At 45.7% G+C, this 12,079-nt stretch overlaps 1 protein-coding gene across 1 annotated transcript in view; it reads left to right on the top strand.

Annotated features, from left to right (window-relative positions):
• The first annotated feature begins 1,627 nt into the window (after positions 1-1,627).
• Positions 1,628-12,079, top strand: part of LOC126533710 (Kv channel-interacting protein 4-like) — a 301,307-nt gene continuing 290,855 nt past the window's right edge. Inside the window, exon 1 of the mRNA XM_055072277.2 lies at positions 1,628-1,695. The gene's annotated coding sequence lies outside the window, so the exon portion shown is untranslated. The remainder of the gene's footprint in view (positions 1,696-12,079) is intronic.

Here is a 12,079-nt window from a genome sequence, read left to right as displayed (position 1 = left end):
TGACCACTCGCTCACGCAAGGCGGGCAGCGCTTATAAGTCTTGTAACATCTGCGTTCGTTATCATCCTTTACGAAAGGGCAACCTTCGGGGACAAATTGAATTTCACCCGATTTTTCATAAAACTTGTTCGGTATGCAAATATCGAGAATAATCGGGTTTTACCCCAAAACGACGTACCCTATAAGTAAGTAAATTGTCAAGGAGTATATTCATGGAAGAAGCATCGTGGCGAATCATGCACATGATAAAATATTGACACTTACAGTGTTGTTACGGTGTATAGCGACTGTGTAGCGGAGGTCATCGGATTAATTTTGCACACTCGTTTTCTATAACGTGTTGTTACACATAAGTATGTTTACCTGTGAGCAGAAATATACAAACCACAGACTCGCCTAAAAGATAAAAAAAAAAGAACGGATTTCTTTGTAATTCACACGCACAAACTGCAATTGACGAGTGCACTGGACAGTTGGCAATGCCAAGTTGAAAATGCAGTCCTCGATTTCAAGCTACATTCATAGATGGAGAAGAAAATCGGCTTTATCGCAGAACCTCTGGTCCAAGTACTTTTGCGCAGAGGAGAACCTTCGTTTTTACCTTCCGCCCTGTCGCCATGGCCTCCGAGATCTAGCGGCGCGCACGGGCCGCGAGTGCCTGTCGGAAGTCATGCGATCACAGTAGAAAAAACTGATTGCCTTAAGGCGGTGACATTATCTTGAAGAAGTCAGAATTTGATCTTGTTTTTGATCATCTTGAATTTAGATCAAAACCGCAGCGCTGTATACGTGCTTTTCTGTTCCTGTCCCGTTGTTGTAAATTCAAGCAAAACTGTTAACTTAAAGTAAAACTACACCGCGTCAAGCGCAGCATTTGAAGAGTTTATAGAGTTGAAATGAACCCCGCGAGTACCCGCCTCCATGAGAACCGTGGGCCATAAAGCCACTCTGGCTAAATTACACTGTGGCTAAATCGACGCACTCACTCGCGGCGTCGTCTGCTCTGGGCGCAACGCAGACGACGGCGGCGGGCCGGGCGGCCCCGCGGCGGCCGACGACGGCGCGAAGCTTTCATTGCACTGCGCATGCGTCACGCGTCACGTGGTCTTTCGCAAACGCGCATGCGCAGCTCCGCACACGTGGGGCAGCCGTTTCCAGCCCCGGGTCCCGCGGGTCTCGCGCGAAACGCAGCGCATAAACAGAGCGGTTCGAGCCAGCGCCCGCGCTGTTCGACAGGACACGAGGTGCGTGCGGACAGTGTGCGTGTTTTTCGGGCGGGAGGGCGCGGAGTGTGGACTTCGACTCCGGTTTCGCGAGCTTCGCCGGCGCGAGAGGAACTCGACCTCGTCGCGGCGTGCTTTCACGGTTCGTTAGCCCCGCCGTGCCTGCAAGCAGCGGCAGCGACATTTGGGCGACGTTTGACGGCGCTTCGACACAAGCCGTTGGTGTTAGCGCGAAACTTATTTCTTTTTTCGTCCACTTGTTCGCTCGGAAGGAACAACTGTTGCAGACTTCCAGTCTGAGTGACGCTGAACGGGATCGCTCTCTGTGTGCATGTGACGCAACGCCGGATGTTTGTGAATGCCGTCGTCGCCTGCTCCACTGCTGCACTTCGCCAGCCATAGGAGCGCGCGGGAAAAAGCGCATCAGCAAGTTTTGGGGACTTTGATCCGCCTGCTGGTTACCCTTCCTCAGGTGAGTTATTCCGTTTTTTTTTTTGTAAAAATACTTTCGGTTCGGTGAAAAGCACTTTACCTACCCGGTTCCCGCACCCCAATTCGTGCTTCCATTGTTTCTTTTTTCAACGACGAATGTTTGCGATAGCGTCGTCTCAATTTATTGCGCACGATTTTCTTGCACTATAGCGTACGAAAAAAAAAAAAAAGAGTGAGTGATATTCATTTTACGATCCAAACCAACTGACGAGACCTGTGGCGCTTCACACGCGAATTACGGAACGGCGCTTCTTCTTCTTTTTTTTTGGCCCGTGAGTGCAAGGGCGAAACACAATATAAAAAAGATTGCTCGGTTTCTAGAAATCTTTATTTTCATATCTGAGGACTCGATCGGTTTCGTCGCTAAGTCACACCGTCGTATTACACGGTTTTCTTGAACTTACTAACAGGCGGCGTTACTCAAAGTGCACTTATACGAAATCATCGCTCATGGACTAGTGTTTGTGCCTTTACTTCTGAATGCTAATCTGCCTTTAACCTCTTCTGCAATAGTAATAAAAAGTATTAGAAGGTTCCGTCGACTATTCTTTGCAGCCACCGTTTGTGTATTCTAACTGCACCTAAAATTCAGATATTGCGTTCAGACATTGGAAAAAGCGCAATTTATTTCCTTAATGGTTAGCTCGAGAACCCGATCCTTCTGTACTAATGAAAGAAATAGGGGGTGTGCGATATTTTCTAAAATTTCGAATACTATCGAACATTACATATTTCTAAAGAATATTCGAATCGAAAACTATGTATCCGAAAACTTTCGAATATTCGGCTGGATAGGGATGTACGAGACGAATCGAACACATTGTTGGCTTTGCGGGGGCAAGCACTGTTCTTAGTGGTTTATCTCTATCTAATGTAAGAATACGTGTCTGATCTTCCGCCGAATTTTCCGAACGATTTCTCGCTGGTGGCGAAATGTTGCCTGTAAAGCGTGCTCAGCCGCCGGACGTATGAACTCTGCGAAAAAGCCATCCTTCTAGTAGCAGAGGATACGTGGTTGCGGATAGCGAGAGTTCACGTAAAGCGCAACGAAATGGGATGACGGGGGAGGGAGGGGGGTCGGCGACTGCGCAAGAGAATCAAGCTGCAATAAGAACGCTCTCTTCAGGTCTGTAGATACAACGGGCCGATCCTCTGCGGAGATGTCCGTCCATGCGACAATATTGCAAATATACCGGCTCCTCCCGCCCCAACCATAGTGCCTTATTTTATTTATTAAATAACGTTTTCACTCACTCACTCACTCACTCACTCACTCACTCACTCACTCACTCACTCACTCACTCACTCACTCACTCACTCACTCACTCACTCACTCACTCACTCACTCACTCACTCACTCACTCACTCACTCACTCACTCACTCACTCACTCACTCACTCACTCACTCACTCACTCACTCCCGCCACGTGCCCACGTAGCGCTTCCGTGCAAGCGTATCGCATGCCTGTTACAGCATTTCACGACAAAGCGATCGCCGATGTGCTACCGCAATACACACCTGAGCGAAACCTGAGTCTTGTAGTACAGATCTAGCAGACGATCCGCGACGGGCATTACCGCGATGTCTGCGCACAAATTCGGTATGCTAAAGAAGGGGCTATTCTAAACGAAGGCGGATACATTACACGTTCTTACTTGGAATTATGATCAAAAGATTTCTTTTTCTGATGCCAATTGAAGGTGTTCCCTCCGTTATTCCTGTTGTATAATGTTGTGCACCTCGCATTAAGTGTACTGGTTGGTGACGCTATACTCTTGCAAACGCGCAGCACCTCGACAACAGTGAGTTGGTCGCGTGTCACACGCGGAACGGAGACAACGCGATGGGCCTGCTGCACGAGCTGTGCCGCGGAAGTCCTGCTTGCACGTGGCACAGCAACACAGGAGAAAGAAAAAAAGACAACATTCTTGCAGTTATCTTCTAAGCAGTGATGACACGTGCGGCATGTGTCGAATAAGCAAACCACACGAGAAAACAATAAGAAATCCAGCAATGTAAATTGGGACATTATACGCTCACAGGTGTAGCGCAAATTACTAGACAAGTAATGCTAAAAAAGGAAAGGCAATATCGCGTATACTTTAGACACATGCTGGCAGACTGGTGTCATTTGGTATCGATGCTAAGTAGTTTCAATAAAAGCAATGACTGTTGGATTTTAAAAAACGCCGACATTTGAAGAGAGGGCCTATTACTCAGCCTCTGAAGTCGGAATGAGGTATAGTTGTTATGGCTGTACAATTATCAGCGTAGAAAGGTATTGTGAGTTCCGTAGACCTTCTTGCGGGACTCTATATAATGTGCGCGCGTGAGAGAGAGAGAGAGAGAGAGCTTGTATTAGGAAAGGCAGAGAGCTTGTGGAAAGTTGGGGAGAAATGCAAGGTCGGAATTCACGCCCCTATAGACTTGAGGGCGGAGAGTATTCGCGTGGCATTAGACGTTCAAGCGAGAGAGAAAGGTCACATTTACTCGTATTCAAGCCTGCCCCGATTCTACGCCGAGCCCCCCCCTCCCCCTCCCCCCAAATTGGGAAAGTCAGGAAAAAAAATTAATAGAATGCAAACCGTGTCAAGATAATTGCTAACGACAACAGTCACGAAAAAGTAAATGAAATTTATCACCACCACCACCACCACTATTATTATTATTATTATTATTGTTACCAACGACCAGCGCCAGTCAGGAACTTACCCCCACTCACTATGGGCATCACTGGTACTGACATCGCGTGTTCGGTGCCAGCATCTCGACGGAAGCCAAGCTTAAAATAAAATTCGCCCGGCACGCATTCATTGAGGTCAAAAACGGCGTGCCGTTACCGTGAGCTGTAGTACTGCGCGACAGCGGATAGCAGTGAGTACACATTGCTGTTGATTGGCACTGGCGATAGCGGCGTGTCATTTTCGCATTTCCGACGCCCCTGACGAAAGTGTCGAATCTAAGCCGACCTTAAAGTTTCGTAACTCAAATTAAAGACAAAAAAAAAAAAAGTTATGGGTGTAGATTTGAATAAGTACGGGAACAGAAAATATCTTTCTGTACGGCCCGGGAACAGCTATGAAAGCTGTCGCACCGCGAGGCACGTAAGAACTGCGGCAAAAAGCGCAAAGTACAGTTGAAACACGATTTAACGAAGTGATGGCCATGCCCGAATTATTTCGCTAAATCGGGAAGTTCGGAAAATCGAGTAAGGGATTTTTCGTTCCTTCTAAATATAAAATTGCAACGTAGCGATAGTCAAAAGGTACCGCGCATTGTATTTGCCGCTAACCCACGCCTTCGCGTGTAAAAAATCCGCGAGGGGGGCCAAATACCGTCACCACTAGCTCCATCTGGTACGTAAGAATGCTAGCGACTGCTTTGTCCGTTGTTCTGTGCATGGGCGTGGCATGCGGCCTCGTCCAAATAAAGCTAGGACTGTGACTAGGGTGCCTAGATGTTTCAACGCCATAATGTTAGAGCGTACGCTCGAAGACAAACCTGTATGCACCGAAATTAGAAAGAAATCATGGTTTTCTTTATTAATTCGTTTCTGGACAAGCTTCATTCAACCGGGTTTAATGCAAGCTAGTTTTTCTCTAATTCGGGTTGGCGACAACACTGAACTTTATAGGTAGTTGCCGGTGCATGGAAATTTCTTCGTTAGATCGGGAATTCGTAAAATCGGGTTTCGTTTGATCGAGTTTCAACTGTAGGAGGGATGCAAGGGCATCGAAAGAAATAGGGAACTAAGGAACGAGGACGAAAAAAATAAAGGAAGCGAGGTGCAAAGCTGAGTTAAACAGACATCACTAGCCGCATTCGGAACGTATGAAACGAACTACGGGAATGCGTCGATACAAGCCGGGCACATAATGTACTCCGTTTTACGAAATGGAACCCGCAGTGGTGGAGTAGTGGCTTTGGCATTGCTTTTCGTTGCGCGATTAAAGCTCGACCGCGGCGGCCGCATTACGATGGGGCGGAGTGCGAACTCCCCTCCCCCTCCCCCTCCTCCGTGTACCATGCATTGGGTGCGCGTCGTTAACTAATTAAACTAATTAGCTAGTTAACTAGTTAAACTAATCCGGAGTCCCCCCACTACGGCAAACCTCATATTCATATCGAGGTTCTTGCACGTAAAACCCCGGAATTTAAGTTTGAATTATTATTTTTTTTTTGAGAAGTGGGCGGCCAAGGACAGTTCCTGTTAAAATGGAAGCCGCGTAGAAAACAGAACGCGATCTGACAAGGCTTGTCCGTACATCTAAGACAAAAAAAAAGAACACCATGGGGGCTTATTTTGTCTCCGAACAAGAATCGTCATCTATCACGCGTGTATTTCATTCCCTTAACACTGCGGGTCGAGTACTTACAGGTCACGAATGTATCCAGCGTGACACAACTTTCGTGACAGGGCTGTAGCCAGCGCAAGGGTGTTAACCCCTTGAATGGCGTTCTAAAAAAAAATTTTTTTTTTAGAAGTGCGGTATGTTTTCAGGACTTGCATATATTTCGCCATTTCTTTCTAATTTTTTTTGCAATCTTTTAGGCAATTTTATGCTTTGCGAAAATTGCCAAAAATTAACGAAGAGTTACCTCGTCATCGGCATTTAAGCGATGAAATACATGAACTGCGCGCTAGGTTGAGGACGATCATTGTTTGACGACAAGATAAGCCCTGAAGAGTTTTTGTTTTAGAGTGTACTGCTTCTTCAGCACTAGAAATGTATTCTTGGCTACGTACAGCTGTTTCTCCAGCTTGATAACCTTATGCGTCGTCCTTAACATTGCATAATGTTTGATTGTCGTGTACATTTTGTATTTCTTACAACCAAGAGTCTTCATTATTTTCTTCTATTATATATTGTTTTGATCGCTCTTTGTAGAAATAAGAATATGTGCTCCACCCCCCCCCCCCCCCCCCCCAGGCCTCACACAATGTTTCCACGTGTAACCCGTTAGATACCTGTATAAATAAATAAATAAATAAATAAATAAATAAATAAATAAATAAATAAATAAATAAAAATAAATAAATCATTTACTTCCTATGCCATGCACAACCCCAAGGTCGAAGTGCTGGCGCACGGTAAAAGAAAATTAAAATATAAATACAGGAAGAACCATGAAATAGAAAACGACATTCATGAAAAGGGGAGTTTGCAATAAACAAAGTCATGGTGAATACACAGCAGAAATACGGATAAAAAGCACGAACAGTGCGTGAGAGTCAATAAAAATAAATAAATAAATCCAACCTTTAGATTATGTGCTCGGAAAAAATAGAAATAAAGTATTAAAAAAAAGATGTAAGTACAAAAAAACCATTCGGGCATAATACTGGCACACAACAAAGGATATGGAAAGCCGTTAAACAAGCTCTTATTTATCGAGAAAGGTTAGGTAAACCGAAAATGAACCGAAGATTAGGGAGCAAGTACAATGCCAATAATGTGTACAGCTAAAGGTATACAAACGTAAGGGAAAGTGAACGAAGAAAGGGGAAACTATACGTGTAAAGTACATGTAAATTCAACGCACCAAGATCATTAACTGTAGAAGAAAAAAATAATAAAGCCGCTAAAACATTAGACATATCGCCAGGCGAGCTGAAAATGTACTAAATCACGAGGCGAAAGAGAGCACGCATACGTACACCGAGAAAAACTAGTACACCGCAATACGAAACTGTGAACAGAACGACGAAGGCGACCTATGAAAAAATATCGTGATCAGCGAATCGGGCTATCGCACTAATTTTGAATGTTTGCTGTGACACAGTGTTTGCTGTGACACAGTGTTTGCTGCAGGGACAAAGATTGGTCGGTGGTCCCTTATTGACTTTCTGCGGAATCCGAATCACGACATAATTAGGTAGCTCAGCGGAGTTCAGGCTTCCGTGAAGGAGTTCGTACGAAAGCAGAAGGTCTGCGCGAATACGTCGGCCGGTAAGGGACGGTATAGTGAGGGCATAAAGTGCAAGCGCTACAAGATTGACCAACGCCAGCGCAATAAAGATGGCGGTAAATTGCTACAAGCTTTCTTTTTTCTCGACGCTTTCTAGTCTGTCACTGTGGGATTTGGAAGTTACATTACACACCACCGATGCGTATTCGTGTTGGGGAGGATCTGTGGCCTGATACGGCATTAGCGACGAAAGGCGAGATTTGAATTCGCCTGAGAGGCGGCAAACAGAAGTTAGAGGGCGCAGACGGGGCACAGCAATGCGTTCACTATGAGGCGTAAAAGTTTCACGAGGCATTAAATAGCACGTCGAGGTCACTGAACCTAAGCAACCCTGTCAAGCGGAAGGGAGTCCTCATAATAAAGAAGCACAGTACTTTAGGTTTTGCGAGTAAAGGTCATAATTTTGCTCTTAGAGGCGTTGACGCTGAGCCCATTATTCTTGCACCATTCTGCAAACGCCAACAGGTCAGACGGAAGAATTCGAGATTCATCATTAGTGCGAATATCTTTGAATATCTTGATGCCATCGGCATATTGAAGATAGGACGATGACTTCGGGATAACTTAATAATAATAATAATAATAATAATAATAATAATAATAATAATAATAATAATAATAATAATAATAATAATGATGATGATGATGATGATATCAGAAGCTACTCTCAGTCATAAGAGGGGTTGCTTGCCTTCGACGCGAGTCGTGCGCAAAGTGATAATGGAAGAGGCTTGCAGCCCGTCGAAGGGAAGCGCCGGCACACGCGTTGTGTGTCTATGCGGAGGAGAAGGGGTGGGCCGGGCACGTGAGTTATCGACCTGAGGGCACAGTTTCGATCAAGATTTATTCGCGGCCACCGGAGCATCGATTCGTATTCTCTGCCCGTTCGTTTTTACCTTTCTTTCTTGCTTGCTTGCTACGTCTTCTCCGAACAGGAAGCAGGAAAGGCCTCTGATCTATAACTTCTCGCGGACGAAGGTTTATTTACCTCCAGCGTTTCGTCGACTCTGTCCGGCCGGCCGGCCGGCCGGGCTTCCTGATCAAATCATGCCAGCACCCGTCACGAACAGTTCTGTTTCTAGGAGCGACCGTGCGGCGGTCTGTATATACGTGTGCGCGCTAAATGGGTTAACATCTCGCGTCAAATCTCGTTACAACGAAACATCGCCTCATTCGAAATTTAGCCGTCGCTGAAACGCTACGGGCACGTCGCCTCCGCGCTTGTTGCATTTTTGTCCAGTCTATACCGGCACAGCGGTAGAATCGAAATTTCCATCACGCGCCTTACTTAACAGAACCTAAACAAGATCGATTATCTATTTTGCATCCTAACTTAAGATCATTGCGGCACAAGAATATCCTTTTAGAGAGAATCACGTCCAGTGATTTCGGACATTACCCATTAAGTAATCTGTTGATCTTCACCGCAATACATTAGCAAAAGTCAATGAGCAACATTTTCAAAAAAAAAAAGAAAAAAAAATCGGCTCAACTCATTCCACGACGACTGTCGACACTAATGCGTTGAGCATTGAATGAACATGGCGACATGGCGTATTGCCACGTCGAAACTTGTTCTGCAGCGGGACATCCTATTTCGCGCTTCCACGAATGCATGGAAGGTAGGAGCGTCCCCTGTGAAACGGGGCGATGGTAGTTGCCACCATGCTCAGCTTTTTTATTTTTGTTTACCTGTGTTGTGTGTTATTAAAATTCGCCATTTTCTTCAAATACGTCTTCCTACCCTTTTAACCTTATGTCGCCTCTCTGCTTTTGAGCCACCAATCCTCCAATCGCCTTTTGCTAATTTCCACCACATATTTATTTACATGACTGTTGCTATCTAAGCGTAAGACAGCTGACATAAGGAAGTATAATATGGATAGAATTGAACACGTTCTCAGGAACGGAGGAAGCCTAAAAGCAGTGAAGAAGAAACTAGGAATAGGCAAGAATCATATGTATGCGTTAAGAGACAAAGCCGGCAATATCATTACTAATATGGATGAGACAATTCAAGTGGCTGAGGAGTTCTATAGAGATTTATACAGTACCAGTGGCACCCACGACGGTAATGGAAGAGAGAATAGTCTAGAGGAATTTGAAATCCCACAACTAACGCCGGAAGAAGTAAAGAAAGCCTTGAGAGCTATGCAAAGGGGGAAGGCAGCTGGGGAGGATCAGGTAACAGCAGATTTGTTGAAGGATGGTGGGCAGATTGTTCTAGAAGAACTGGCCACCCTGTATACTCAATGCCTCATGACTTCGAGCGTACCGGAATTTCGGAAGAACGCTAACATAATCCTAATCCATAAGAAAGGTGGACGCCAAAGACTTGAAAAATTATAGGCCGATCAGCTTACTGTTCGTTGCCTACAAATTATTTACTAAGGTAATTGGAAATAGAATCAGGAACACCTTAGACTTCCGTCAACCAAAGGATCAGGCAGGATTCCGTAAAGGCTACTCAACAATAGATCATATTCACACTATCAATCAGGTGATAGAGAAATTTGCGGAATATAACTAACCCTTATATATAGCTTTCATTGATTACGAGAAAGCGTTTGATTCTGTCGAAACCTCAGCAGTCATGGAGGCATTACGGAATCAGGGTGTAGACGAGCCGTATGTAAAAATACTGAAAGATATCTATAGCGGCTCCACAGCCACCGTAGTCCTCCATAAGGAAAGCAACAAAATCCCAATAAAGAAAGGCGTCAGGCAGGGAGATACAATCTCTCCAATGCTATTCACAGCGTGTTTACAGGAGGTATTCAGAGACCTGGATTGGGAAGAATTGGGGATAAAAGTTAATGGAGAATACCTTAGTAACTTGCGATTTGCTGATGATATTGCCTTGCTTAGTAACTCAGGGGACCAACAGCCACGCATGCTCACTGACCTGGAAAGGCAAAGCAGAAGGGTGGGTCTAAAAATTAATCTGCAGAAAACTAAAGTAATGTTTAACAGTCTCGGAAGAGAACAGCAGTTTACGATAGGTAGCGAGGCACTGGAAGTGGTAAGAGAATACATCTACTTAGGGCAGGTAGTGACTGCGGATCCGGATCATGAGACTGAAATAATCAGAAGAATCAGAATGGGCTGGGGTGCGTTTGGCAGGCATTCTCAGATCATGAACAGCAGGTTGCCATTATCCCTCAAGAGAAATGTGTATAACAGCTGTGTCTTACCAGTACTCACGTACGGGGCAGAAACCTGGAGGCTTACGAACAGGGTTCTACTTAAATTGAGGACGACGCAACGAGCTATGGAAAGAAGAATGATAGGTGTAACGTTAAGCGATAAGAAAAGAGCAGATTGGGTGAGGGAACAAACGCGAGTTAATGACACCTTAGTTGAAATCAAGAAAAAGAAACGGGCATGGGCAGGACATGTAATGAGGAGGGAAGATAACCGATGGTCATTAAGGGTTACATATTGGATTCCAAGGGAAGGGAAGCGTAACATGGGGCGGCAGAAAGTTAGGTGGGTGGATGAGATTAAGAAGTTTGCAGGGACAACATGGCCACAATTAGTACATGACCGGGGTAGTTGGAGAAGTATGGGAGAGGCCTTTGCCCTACAGTGGGCGTAACCAGGCTGGTGATGATTGTGATGATGATGATGATGTTATCTCTGAACCCTGAGGCCTCGATCACGAAGCGTGACTGTGGCTGTGGCTGTGGCTGCTGTGCTGAGGGAACAGGTTTCGAGACCAACCGTTCGGAACAATTTGGGTCACCGAGTATGTGACAATGTGACATATGGGCCGCTCATCAACCAACCTATTTCACGCTGACGTGGATCACCGTAGATGCGGGACCAGGTATGTGCCGCTCTTCTATTGAACTTTTTGACGCCGACTTGGAGTACTGCAGTTGTGTCTCACTCGGTCTTTGCTGGTCTTCAGTGAACCTCTTTGATGCAAACTTTGGTCATCGGGTACGTGCCAGTAAGTGTGAACTGCTCTTTAATGAAGGTTTCTGACGTCGACTTGGGGAGCTAGGTGTGTGCCACTCGGAATTTGCAGCTCTAAAATGACAACAAAGAACCTTGAAATTTCCCCGATGCTTGGTGAAACACACCCACGTCACATGGTTTCCTCAAGGACATCGACCCGACACTTTAGCAGGCTTCGCCGCATATTCAGTGCATATACGTGCCGCCTTTCAATGAACGCCTTTCACGCCAACGCTTTTGCGAGCTGCGCCATGAATGTACTATGTCACTGGGATGTCACTGAGTATGTGCCACTACGTGCGCGACAAGTGAGGAAGCAATTCTCAGCGTTCGCAGGCGCCGGCGCGCTGCGTTTTTGATCTCGGAGGCCATGCGCGGACTTATCGGCAGTGCCGCTAGATGGCGCAGTGTGTCCGGTAAGAAGCTTGGT

Source organism: Dermacentor andersoni, chromosome 7, assembly GCF_023375885.2.
Source record: "Dermacentor andersoni chromosome 7, qqDerAnde1_hic_scaffold, whole genome shotgun sequence".
In the NCBI taxonomy this organism is placed as follows: domain Eukaryota; kingdom Metazoa; phylum Arthropoda; class Arachnida; order Ixodida; family Ixodidae; genus Dermacentor; species Dermacentor andersoni.
Note: the sequence above shows the minus strand (reverse complement) of the source record. Positions and strands in the feature narration are given on the sequence as shown.